We start from the raw sequence: 12,335 nt of genomic DNA on the forward strand, positions 1-12,335 counted from the left end.
ACTCACCTCAGCGCCGCTATCCTCACCGGTTAAGAGAGGCTAGCCCCTCTTAACCACCTACCATGGTGAGTGCCTCCAACCTTCACCCCACACACATCCCATGTTTATTTTTCCTGTTGTATTGCATGTGGGTAATGTTGCCCTATCTTCACCAGCCTTGATAGGTTTTGGAGCCGCGACTTGGCTTATCTCGGCTACACTAGTTAAAAAAAACTACAAGTGAGGACCCTCTAGCATCTTGCAGTCCAAAGTATCAATGGCAGAAGTATAGGGGGAGGCACAGTCACTCATAAGACCGCTCCCATCCAACTCACCATGGAGCCTAACCACATCGAGAGCAACCTTTTTAATCCTCACTAGGTCACTTCAACCCGTTATCCTTGGACTTCCCTGCCTTCAAAGACACAACTCAACTGTAAGCTGGAAGGAGGGAGATATAAGCTCCTGGTCCTCCAATGTGGTGAACACAGTGGCATCCTCTCTTGTTCTGCAACTACCATTGAGAGCCCTGATGATCCACTCTTGCCGTTCAGTAAGCAAAAAGCTACATGTTTTCCTCTGTATCGCCCCCAGGACTGCACCCTTGACCTCCTGCCAGGTTCCACACTATCCCAGAGTTGAGTGTATCCTTTGTCCCAACCAGAAACCAGAGAAATGGAGGAGTACATTCAGGAGGTGTGATCACATGGGCTGTGTCTCAATTTGTTAGTGCACTGGAATGTAGTGCATAGTGCGCACTGTACACTTTTCTCTGTAGTGCTCACTACGGTGGGTTAGTACTGTCCCAAATGGAACATGGACGTAGAGCACTAACTGGTGGTGACGAACTCACATTTGACCACAACTCTTCTGCCGCCAAAAGTAAAACAAAGCGCTAAATAAGGAGAATGAATTTGCTTATCATGAAACTCCATCACATTAAATATGACGAAGGATCCTCCTCTGATTGGCTGAACATGAGTTGGTACGTATATTTATTTATTTCTAACATGTATGACCCGCCTGCATACGTACCCAGAGGACCTGTTGCCAGTCCCGCTTCATTGTTGGCTCATCGTTTCAGAGACGGTTCGTCCCACTAAATTCTTTTTAGGAAGTTGTAATAAATAAATGAACAAATCCAGCAAACATAACTTTATGTATCATATCATCATATATTATGGCCTACACTAGAGGGATCTATCTCAGTTGTTAACTATATAAAGCAACATCAGACTGTCATGTGTCTCTGCAACAGGAAAGGGATTATAAATGATAATGTAGGGAATGTAATGCTGTAAAGAAGATGCTCAGACACAGAGATGCAGCAAAGTTGTTACAGAAACATTTTATTGAATCCTTTGTTGAATCTCCTCCTGCTTGTAGCGGTCCATCTTCCTCATGACGCTCCTCAGGCAGCCTGTCTGAATCCACCTGCAAGCTCGCTTCACCTGCTGCCTGTCAGAAGCCAGGTGTGTGTGGAGAGGTCTTTCAGGATCCTAGAGACCAGGTGGAGGTCCGTCTTTCAGGATCCTAGAGACCAGGTGGAGGTCCGTCTTTCAGGATCCTAGAGACCAGGTGGAGGTCCGTCTTTCAGGATCCTAGAGACCAGGTGGAGGTCCGTCTTTCAGGACCCTAGAGACCAGGTGGAGGTCCGTCTTTCAGGATCCCAGAGACCAGGTGGAGGTCCGTCTTTCAGGACCCTAGAGACCAGGTGGAGGTCCGTCTTTCAGGATCCTAGAGACCAGGTGGAGGTCCGTCTTTCAGGATCCTAGAGACCAGGTGGAGGTCCGTCTTTCAGGATCCCAGAGACCAGGTGGAGGTCCGTCTTTCAGGACCCTAGAGACCAGGTGGAGGTCCGTCTTTCAGGACCCTAGAGACCAGGTGGAGGTCCGTCTTTCAGGATCCTAGAGACCAGGTGGAGGTCCGTCTTTCAGGATCCTAGAGACCAGGTGGAGGTCCGTCTTTCAGGACCCTAGAGACCAGGTGGAGGTCCGTCTTTCAGGATCCTAGAGACCAGGTGGAGGTCCGTCTTTCAGGACCCTAGAGACCAGGTGGAGGTCCGTCTTTCAGGATCCTAGAGACCAGGTGGAGGTCCGTCTTTCAGGATCCTAGAGACCAGGTGGAGGTCCGTCTTTCAGGACCCTAGAGACCAGGTGGAGGTCCGTCTTTCAGGATCCTAGAGACCAGGTGGAGGTCCGTCTTTCAGGACCCTAGAGACCAGGTGGAGGTCCGTCTTTCAGGATCCTGGAGACCAGGTGGAGGTCCGTCTTTCAGGACCCTAGAGACCAGGTGGAGGTCCGTCTTTCAGGATCCTAGAGACCAGGTGGAGGTCCGTCTTTCAGGATCCTGGAGACCAGGTGGAGGTCCGTCTTTCAGGATCCTAGAGACCAGGTGGAGGTCCGTCTTTCAGGATCCTAGAGACCAGGTGGAGGTCCGTCTTTCAGGATCCTAGAGACCAGGTGGAGGTCCGTCTTTCAGGATCCTAGAGACCAGGTGGAGGTCCGTCTTTCAGGACCCTAGAGACCAGGTGGAGGTCCGTCTTTCAGGATCCCAGAGACCAGGTGGAGGTCCGTCTTTCAGGACCCTAGAGACCAGGTGGAGGTCCGTCTTTCAGGATCCTAGAGACCAGGTGGAGGTCCGTCTTTCAGGATCCTAGAGACCAGGTGGAGGTCCGTCTTTCAGGATCCTAGAGACCAGGTGGAGGTCCGTCTTTCAGGATCCCAGAGACCAGGTGGAGGTCCGTCTTTCAGGATCCCAGAGACCAGGTGGAGGTCCGTCTTTCAGGATCCCAGAGACCAGGTGGAGGTCCGTCTTTCAGGATCCCAGAGACCAGGTGGAGGTCCGTCTTTCAGGATCCTAGAGACCAGGTGGAGGTCCGTCTTTCAGGATCCCAGAGACCAGGTGGAGGTCCGTCTTTCAGGATCCCAGAGACCAGGTGGAGGTCCGTCTTTCAGGATCCCAGAGACCAGGTGGAGGTCCGTCTTTCAGGATCCTAGAGACCAGGTGGAGGTCCGTCTTTCAGGACGGAAGGAGGTGAAGTACGTCCACCGTCCTCCACAACATCTGCATGAGCAGCGGTGACCTTCTGGAGCCAGATGATGATGATGATGAAGATGATGATGAAGATGTCAGGAGGGCAGCTGGGGAACAACCAGCAGGAGAACCAGCAGCATCTCCAGGAACCGTCTGTGAGGCTGATGAGAGGCAGAGGATGGTAATGATGTGTTACTCCCCAGATCATGACTGCATTTATATCTAAACAATAAATAAGTTGGCGAATGGGAAACAAACTGTGTGTCTCTATATAATGAAGATGTACAATGAACTTTTTTATACATTTCTCCAAATATAATTAAATATTTTGTAATGATTAATTTATTACCATAAACTAAACAAAACACACTAAACATTCAGCAAATATTACATGACAACAAATACAACGTAAACTAAATTAACACACACACATATAATATGTATTCAATCGATGGATTTTCAATCAGAGACAGACGAGGTGGAGCCATGCAGAAGAAAGTTACACACTTTGCACTCTAATAATCAAACCAACTAAATTCACTACTATGTTTATTTTATATCTATATTTTCTCGTTCAGTCTCAGCAGTTCAGATCTGATGATACGATGCAGATTTATGGCATCAGTGGTAACCATAGTGACGGACAGTTCTCTAAAAACTGGCGCTTTATCGGTATTAATAGTTTACGTTATAAAAACCACAATGCTTAATCAACAATGATCAATGAACATACAGAACCTATAACACTCATCATTTTTACCACGTAAAACCTATCTACGTCCACTACACGGGATAAAAACGGCTAACATTCACCTGTGCTAACTTACGGTGCTAACTACAGAGTCGGCAACGGCCGCTTCAAACAAATGGTCGGATCCATTATTGTCGTCAGGGATAGATTAGCAGGCTGCAGTATACATCACAATCATAACGGAATAATTTAATACTTACATTTATACAAATGAATCCCCGCCTGGACCGGCGTTAAACTCCGCCATTATTTACCTGGTAAACTGATGGAAAGTCCATCCTCTTCCGCTACGTCAGCAAAATGGCATCGATTTAGTGCGCAAAGTGTCCATCGTTCCACACTGCATTTATGGGCGGGTTTAGGGCAGCATCCGGGTACTTTCAGTGCACTGAGTTTTTTGTGCAAAAGTCAGTGTAAACGCACAACGCACTGAAACATAGTGCGAGAAGTAGTGTTAGTGCGCTGATTGAGACACACCCAGGGTTATATCCGCCGTCCACATTTCCAGCTTCATCCAGTTTATTCTTTGTGAAGGATGGTAGACTGTGGTCCTGTATTAACTATCGGGGTTTGAATGCCATCACAGTGAAATACAGATACCCACTCGTGCCATCGAACAGCTGCATGAGGCCAGAGGACCTACCCAGTGCTTACAATCTGGCGTGCATCGAACAGGGTGATGAGTGAAACACGGCCTTCAGTACAACCTCTGGACACTTTGAATACGCCGTCATGCCGTATGGCCAAGTCAATGCTCGTCTGTGTTCCAGGCATACTGCAGTATATGTTGGGAAGGTACGTAGGTACCTATATTGATTATATACTCATCTATTTTCTCTCTCTCTCTCTCTCTCTCTCTCTCTTTCTCTCTCTCTCTCTCAGCATGTGCATCAAGTACTAAGATGGCTGATACAGCATCACCTGTACATTCACGCCAGTTGTCATAATCCGCCTCATTGATTGGTTCAGGACTGCATCCTGAGAAGTGCTTTAGGTGCTGTGCAGACAGGTGATGAGTTGCAACGTCATCGCTTTTGACAATATGCTCCACGACTAACCTCTAGACCTCAGGCGGGCTCAAATCCTGTGGAGGTAAATTCCCAATGGAGGCTCTCGTCATAGACTGGGCTGCCGAGAGATGGGGGGGCGCGATGCAGAGATGCAGCATAGTGGGTGGCTGTAGTAGTTGTGGAGGCAGGTAAGGTGATTGATGGGGTTACAGCAGTGGACCCCGAACCAGGCGACTGCTTCAACTCCTTAGCAGCCTGGCCCTCGGAAACTGAACGACCAATCCGATTTATTTAGGGAGGATAGAACTTCTGCAAGATCCAAACCAGAGACCTTTGCCAAGTTCTTCATATCTGTCAAATAGGTTTCAGTTTTTGTTTCAATGACCTGTTTGGAATATATGGCGGATAACTCAGAAATAAGACAGGTGGTATTATTTACAGTATATACAGGTTCTTTTCTTATTTTTTTTACAATGAATGTACATTTAACACTGCACTGAGGGTTTGTTCATATAGAGAGTGTCTATGACACAACTGTCCGCGCCAACGATTTGGACACACGGGCCCAACGGCGCCCAAGCGTTGGAGATGGGAGTGAACGGACAGAACCAGAAAAAACGAGAGAAAAAAAAGAAAAAAGCCAGACAAAAACGGCTGCAAGGCCTCCTACCGCGACCACATGAGTTCAGAAGTCAGACAAACACTACAGGCCTCAAGTAGCCTGGCTTGTTAGGCTAGTCGCTTGCAACCTGTCCCAGCAACCTGGCCGATTCCATTCATTAGCACCTGCAGCCGCCTCGAGTCCTGCTTGTCCTACGCACCTGTCAGCCGCCAGCGTCTGCTAAGTGTTTATTGTCTAGAGCTATGTTAAGTTTAAACCCTTAACATCATTGTCATTAAATAAGAAGGAAGCTAGACGAGACGATCTTGTTCAACTTGCAAGGAGGCTCATCTCAGAAGCCTGAGCTTCAAAAAACCTCCAAGCCATCTATTGACAGATACCACGTGACATTCATACAAGTTGATACAATTCAATATGTGTGTGTGTGGGTGTTCGCTTGGTTCAAAAGGCCAATGGGTATGTCCTGATAGGACAATGCGTATGTGTGCTCTTCTTAAAGATACCATTCTGATAGGAACCAAATGTTTATCAAATTTGGTCAGACCACTCTGACCTTGCACATCACTGGAATGTCCTGCTTATCCAAACAGCACACAGAGGAAAACTTTTAACTTGTACACAAGGATTAATGAAGAACATCAATGTAAGTTTAATAAAAGATTATGTTGTGAGAGAGGGGCTAGTTGGATCTAATGAGCGGACACTGTCAGAGTACAGAGAGAGGTTTATTTGTTCTCAACAGATCCCTGTGAATTCTTCCAGCGGAACTGCAGAGACTGGCGAGCAGCAGGAGGCAGGCAGGCAAGCAGGGGAACAAGCAGGCAGGCAGGCAAAACTGGCAGGCAGCGTCTATGAACTGGCAGGCTTTCTCTGGCAGCATGAAGACAGGACAGGTTACAAACCAAAGGTATGTACAAGCAACGTAAGCTGAGGCCGAGAGCTGTTTACCGCAGGGCAGTCAACAATCTGGCGCTGGATAGCAGGCAGAGCTGGTCTTAAATAGGTTGTTTGATGATTGCTGGAATGTGGATCAGGTGTGCCTCCAGTTCCCAGCTGACCACGCCCACCAGGGAACAGGAATCACCACAGATTATCATAATATGAACTGAAAATATTATAAGTGAAATTCCCAACATTCCCCCCTCTTAACAGAAAAATACACAAGTTATGTCATCATCAGTCGCCTTTCACTTGCCAAAGCATTTTCGAAAGTGACATCATATTACTTGTATACATGGTTGTAGGCCAAGGGATTTTTTTTTCCATTATTTTGGCCATCTTGCAAAGAAACACATGTGGCAATGCAGTACACAAAGTTATCCGTTAGATGGGGTGAATAGACCGCGAATAAATGAACACAGGACCTGCAAAATACATTAGCACTTCAATTAGGATCTACCAAGGGAAAATCCTTAGCTCAACTGTCCTACAGATACCAACAACTCCGAACCACCAAGAGGCAATGTCCCAATACGGTTCTTCACGGCTCTTCTCCATGGAACAGGTCGCCCGAGTCCATGGCCCTGTAAAACACAGTTAGATCGCTCTTCCAGTCCTCGATCCTCCACAGAGGAGAGTTTTCTCAGGTGTGCCACACAGTCGTTCCTGCCATGTTAGGTAAGACACTAGTCAGCGTCCTCCATTTCGGCTGGGAACTGAAACACACGCTTCACATGCGATGCATGAGTCCAGGAAGATTTTCCTTCAAGTTTTACAGCGGTGGGGGGTTGCGAGTAAGACACGGAATGGACCTCGCCACCTTGGAGAAGCCCAACACTTCTGCTTGAGAACGTGTACTAGGACTAAATCCCCGAGAGCCAAGACCGATGGTTCCTGCAGAGAAGGAGAACAGACTGACAGATCATTGCTTTTAACAACAGATTTATTCTTAAACATTTGTATCATCCAATCTGCTACTGTATTTTCTTGGTCGGCCTTAGCTTCATCATCCCCAAACATTGGCAGTTTAAAAGCTCTTCCATGCACAATTTCAAAGGGGGTTAATCCATTTCCATCTGTAGGCGTGATACGCATATACAGTTTAACTAAGCCTAAACAATCAACCCAATTATGTCCTGTGTGTTCCATTGTTTTACGTAACCTAAGCTTTATAGTATAGTTTGTTCGTTCAACTAACCCTGCAGATTGTGGATGATACAAACAGTGTTTTTTTTTTTAAGGTAATTCCTAAATTAACAGCAATTTCAGAAATGACTTTATTTGTAAAATGAGACATGTTGTAGAAAAAAAAAAATCGTTCAGGAATTCCAAAAACTGGAAAGGATGTTCTGCTATGGGAAATTGTCCTCTCTTTGGTCTGACATTTCCCTGGGAATTGTGTTTACAACAAATAAGACAAGCTCTGCAAAAATTCTTTGTAAAAGAAACAAAACCAAAAGCATAAAAATATCTTGACACAATATCATTCATAATAGCTGTAGCGACATGTGCTGGACCATGACTTAATATAGCTGCAGTTTTAAAAAGACTTTTTGGTAACACAGGTTTGTTTTGAATAACATAAACATCATCCTTCAGTTCGGCTCATGCAGTTAACCACAGTTGCTTCCCAGATGTGGGTGCGTTTTGCTGCATGTCTTTAATGATCGAAACATCAATGTGTGTATGCTGACTGTCTGTATATAATGTTTTTAGACCGTGCACTCCGGTTGCCGCCTGTTTGGCAACTTCGTCCGCAAAAGCATTTCCTGAAGCTATGTCTGATTTCTGTGACGTATGAGCTGAACACTTACACACAGCAAACTTCTCTGGCAACCTTACTGCTTTTAATAAGTCTGTTATCAAAGATGCGCGCTGAACTGGCTTTCCAGATGATGTTACCATCCCTCTACGCTCCCACTGAGCTGCAAAGAAATGTAAGGTTGCAAAAGCAAATTGACTATCTGTATAGATCGTAACTGATTTTCCTTCGGCTTGTTTACATGCTTGTGTTAAGGCTATTATTTCTGCCGCTTGTGCTGACAGACTCAATGAAATTTATCCAGCTTCCACAATTTCTTTTTGTGTAACCCTGTTCGCTGTCTGCCCCAAAGATGTTTAGAACTTGACCCATCAACATAGAAGACCAGACCATTACCAAGAGGTGTATCTTGCAGATCAGGTCTGGGCTTGCACAATCTCTCTGTTAAAGGTTGGCAGTCATGTTTTTCACCATCTTTCTCAGACGGGATCAATGTTGCTGAATTTACAGTTTTACAGCGTTTTATTGTCAAATGTGGCTGAGACAATAATGTGCCAACTAAAGATAAATGTCTAGCTGGTGACAGAAAAGTCATTTTTGTTTGCATGAGAAGAATTTCCACCTCGTGAGGGACTAATAATGTTAATGGATGAAACAAGACGATTTCAGCTGTTGCTTGTACCCCCAACACTGCAGCGCATACTACTTCCACGCACGGAGGTAATGCACTCGACACAGGATCAAGTCTTTTTGAATAAAACCCAATGGGTTTTAGTTTCACTCCATGTTCTTGAGCTAACATTGAAGTCATGAAAGTTCCTTTACAGTCCACAGTTTGAATAATTGGCTTTGAGTAATCTGGCAAACTTAGAACCGTAGAACTTGTCATGGCTAGTTTCAGATCCTGTAAAGCCTGTAAGGATTCTGGGGTCCAGGTCAGCATATCTAAAATGGACTTTGGCTGCTTGTATGTTATATCCAATAGGGGTTGAGTAATTTCTGCATAGTTAGGAATCCAAGTTTGACAAAAATTACACAGACCAAGAAACTGCATCATTTGTTTCTTGGTCACTGCTCGTGGTGCGTTTAACATTGCTTCCTTTCTGTCTTCACAGTCTTCTCCCTTCAACACTTATTAAATGGCCTTAGAACTTCACTTCCTATTTTACCCACTGAAGTTTTTTGAGTGAGACTTTGTTTCTCGTATCAGCTAAGAGTCTGAGAAGTTTGAGTGACGTTTCTCTACAGTTTTCTTCACAGTTTCCCGCTATGATGATATCATTGATGTAGGAAATTACCTGTGAATGGGCGGGGACTTTAAATCCAGCCTAACAGTTTTGATGGCTGCTGCAAAAATAGTTGGAGAATCACAAAAACCCTGCGGTAATCTAGTAAATGTGTACTGTTTTCCTTCAAATGTAAACCCGAACCAACCTCTGGACTCTTCTGATACCGGAATAGAGAGAAATGCATTACTTAAATCGATCACTGTGAAAAATGTCTGGGAAGGTTTCAAATTGTTAAGAACCATGTGTGGATCAGGAATGCTCGGAGCACGACTCTCTACTGCTGCTTTCACTGCTCTAAGATCCTGTACAGGTCTCCAACTTCCATCCGCCTTCCTAACTGGGAAGATTGGAGAACTGCAACACATGTCCGCATTTTCTTAGATAATTCTTGTCTTTTTCATATCTTCTATGACCGGTCTGATTCCTTCAACTGCATCTGGCTTTAAGGGGTACTGTCTGATTCTTGGCCTATAATCTGTTTTGGGTTTTATGACAACTGGCTGAGCTGTGGTCATTAATCCTACATCATTTTTCCCTTTTGCCCACAAAGTTTCTAGAATTCCTTTTAACTCAGGGTATAGATTTAAATCCACCAAATATCACTCTGCTGTTGAACAGCTGGATTCTTCCAAGTGTGTCTGAGGAGTTGCATTGAAAACCCACCCCAAGCGTTTCCGATGCATCTGTCTTTTCCTGTTAACCTCCCACCCCTTTTCATCTGGCTGCCAGTGCTCCTGCTTGTCTCCCTGTGCAATCATGTGACCTACTTTCTGCCAAGTGGAACCTGGCCGCTTGGTGAGTGAGAGATGTGGAAAGTTTTTCCCTCTGAATAAACTCTGAGCTTCGGGTGAGATTATCACACTACATCCAACTCTATTGGTTTATGAGTGTCATGAGCTGTCTCTTGGCATTCTTCTCCTAATTGAATTAACTCAAGTAGTACATGTGAATTGTCCGTCTGTGAAATATCTGAAAACCAATAAATGTGTGGCTCTCTGATGCTCTGATGAAAAAATCCATCCTGTTTTTTACTTGTCATCCTGTTCTGATGAGTCATGTGGGGGCAGTCTATTGAATTCAGCTGGGTGGACCCTGCAGTTCCTGGCCATGTGACCTTTCCGGCCGCATCTCCAGCACTCCACGTCTCTCCCAAACTGATTTAATCTTTTCCCCCTGCCTTTTCCCATCCAACCTCTGGTTGGTGGCCCTGTATAGAACACTTGTGGCTGTTCTACACCATTTGTTTCACTCGCTTTAGGAAGGCCCCGACCAGGGCCCCACAAGTACCGCCCACCCCTGCCAATGTCCTCCCACCACCCCACATATGCAGCCGATCCAGCACCACCCAGGGCCAGCAGCACTCCCTCCCCTACCAGGGTAGCCTAGACCCAGGTTCACCGAACAGCACCACTCCCCAACCCAAACCCATCCAGCAAATCCCCGGAAATAGGGGCATGGCAGGACCCCATTGACACCCCCTCCCTCCCAGCTAATGAATGATTGTGAAATGTGTGTTATTTGCAATTAAAATTGGGAAGAAGTAACCACATCATGTTGGGAGAGGGACCACCTAAGCAGCCCCGCCCACCGCACACTGCATGGCCCGCCCCCCAAAACATGTCCATGTGTTGTCAGTGTGTGTTTTTTTTGTGTTATGTTGACTAAGTGTAATTGAAACTGGGAGGGGAACTGATACTGGGTTCAGCGATCGAGACCACCTTGATGGCCATTCTCACCATCCAGATCAACGTGTCCACCTCCCAACGCCCTGCCTGTGTGTGGTGGAAGAAGGAAAAGAGGGGGGTCCGGGGATTTAGGTCCCGAGGTCCCTCAACAAGATGAGCTGCCTGCGGTCGCCTGAAGAACATGGTGTTCGTTATGGACAGTTCATGACGAAGAAGTCCAATAACAAAACACCATTTGGGTTCAGAAGGGGGCGGGGGCCATACGTCCCAATCACTCCCCTCCAGGTTTCCCTGTCATTACCCACGTGAGTATTGAAGGGAAAGCTCCCTCAAGAAGATGAGCTGCCTGCGGCACGAGGCACGCCCCCCATTCCCGGGGCCCCCAAAGGCCAGGGGCAGCTGCTCCAACAACCAGGGCCCTCAGCAGGCCTTTGGTCACTTTTGAATGCTGATGGTGCTTTCACTCTTGTGGTAGCATGAGACGGAGTTTCCCCTGACCTGAATCTAAGTGAGCACATCTGAGACATCATGTCTCGCTCCATCCACCAACACCAAATTACACCACAGACTGTCCAGCAGTTGGCGGATGCTTTAGTCCAGGTCTGGGAGGAGATCCCTCACGAGAACATCCACCGCCTCATCAGGAGCATGCCCAGGCGTTGTAGGGAGGTCATACAGGCACGCGGAGGCCACACACACTACTGAGCCTCATTTTGACTTGTTTAGAGGACATTACATCAAAGTTGGATCAGCCTGTAGTGTGTTTTTCCACTTTCATTTGGATTATAACTCCAAATCCAGACCAGTTGATACGTTTGATTTTCATTCAATTTTTGTGTGATTTTGTGGTCAGCACATTCAACTACAGAAAGAACAGAGTATTGACATATATACCAACACATAAACTACTGGTCAAACATTTTAGAACACCCAAATTTTTCACTACTTTATTGTAATTCAAGTCATCTGAGTCCAACAAATAGGTTGAAATGGTACAAAAGTAACAGTAAACTGCCAGATTACAACAACAAAAAAATAAGGTTAACCAAAACTAAAAAATAATGTACATTGCAGTATTATGCAAAAAGGCCTTCTTCAGGGATCAGAAAATGGGCAAATTATTTAAAGCTGTCCTGCAGCAATAAAGGGTGATCAACTCTGTAAATCTAGTGTTAATTATTCTTACAGGTTCCAACTTTGCTAGATGACTTACAACCCTCTCTGTCTGCATAATAGCAGTGTTTGAACACATGTTGGTACCA

This window comes from Telmatherina bonti (genome assembly GCF_933228915.1).
Source record: "Telmatherina bonti genome assembly, chromosome: 19".
NCBI classification, from domain to species: domain Eukaryota; kingdom Metazoa; phylum Chordata; class Actinopteri; order Atheriniformes; family Telmatherinidae; genus Telmatherina; species Telmatherina bonti.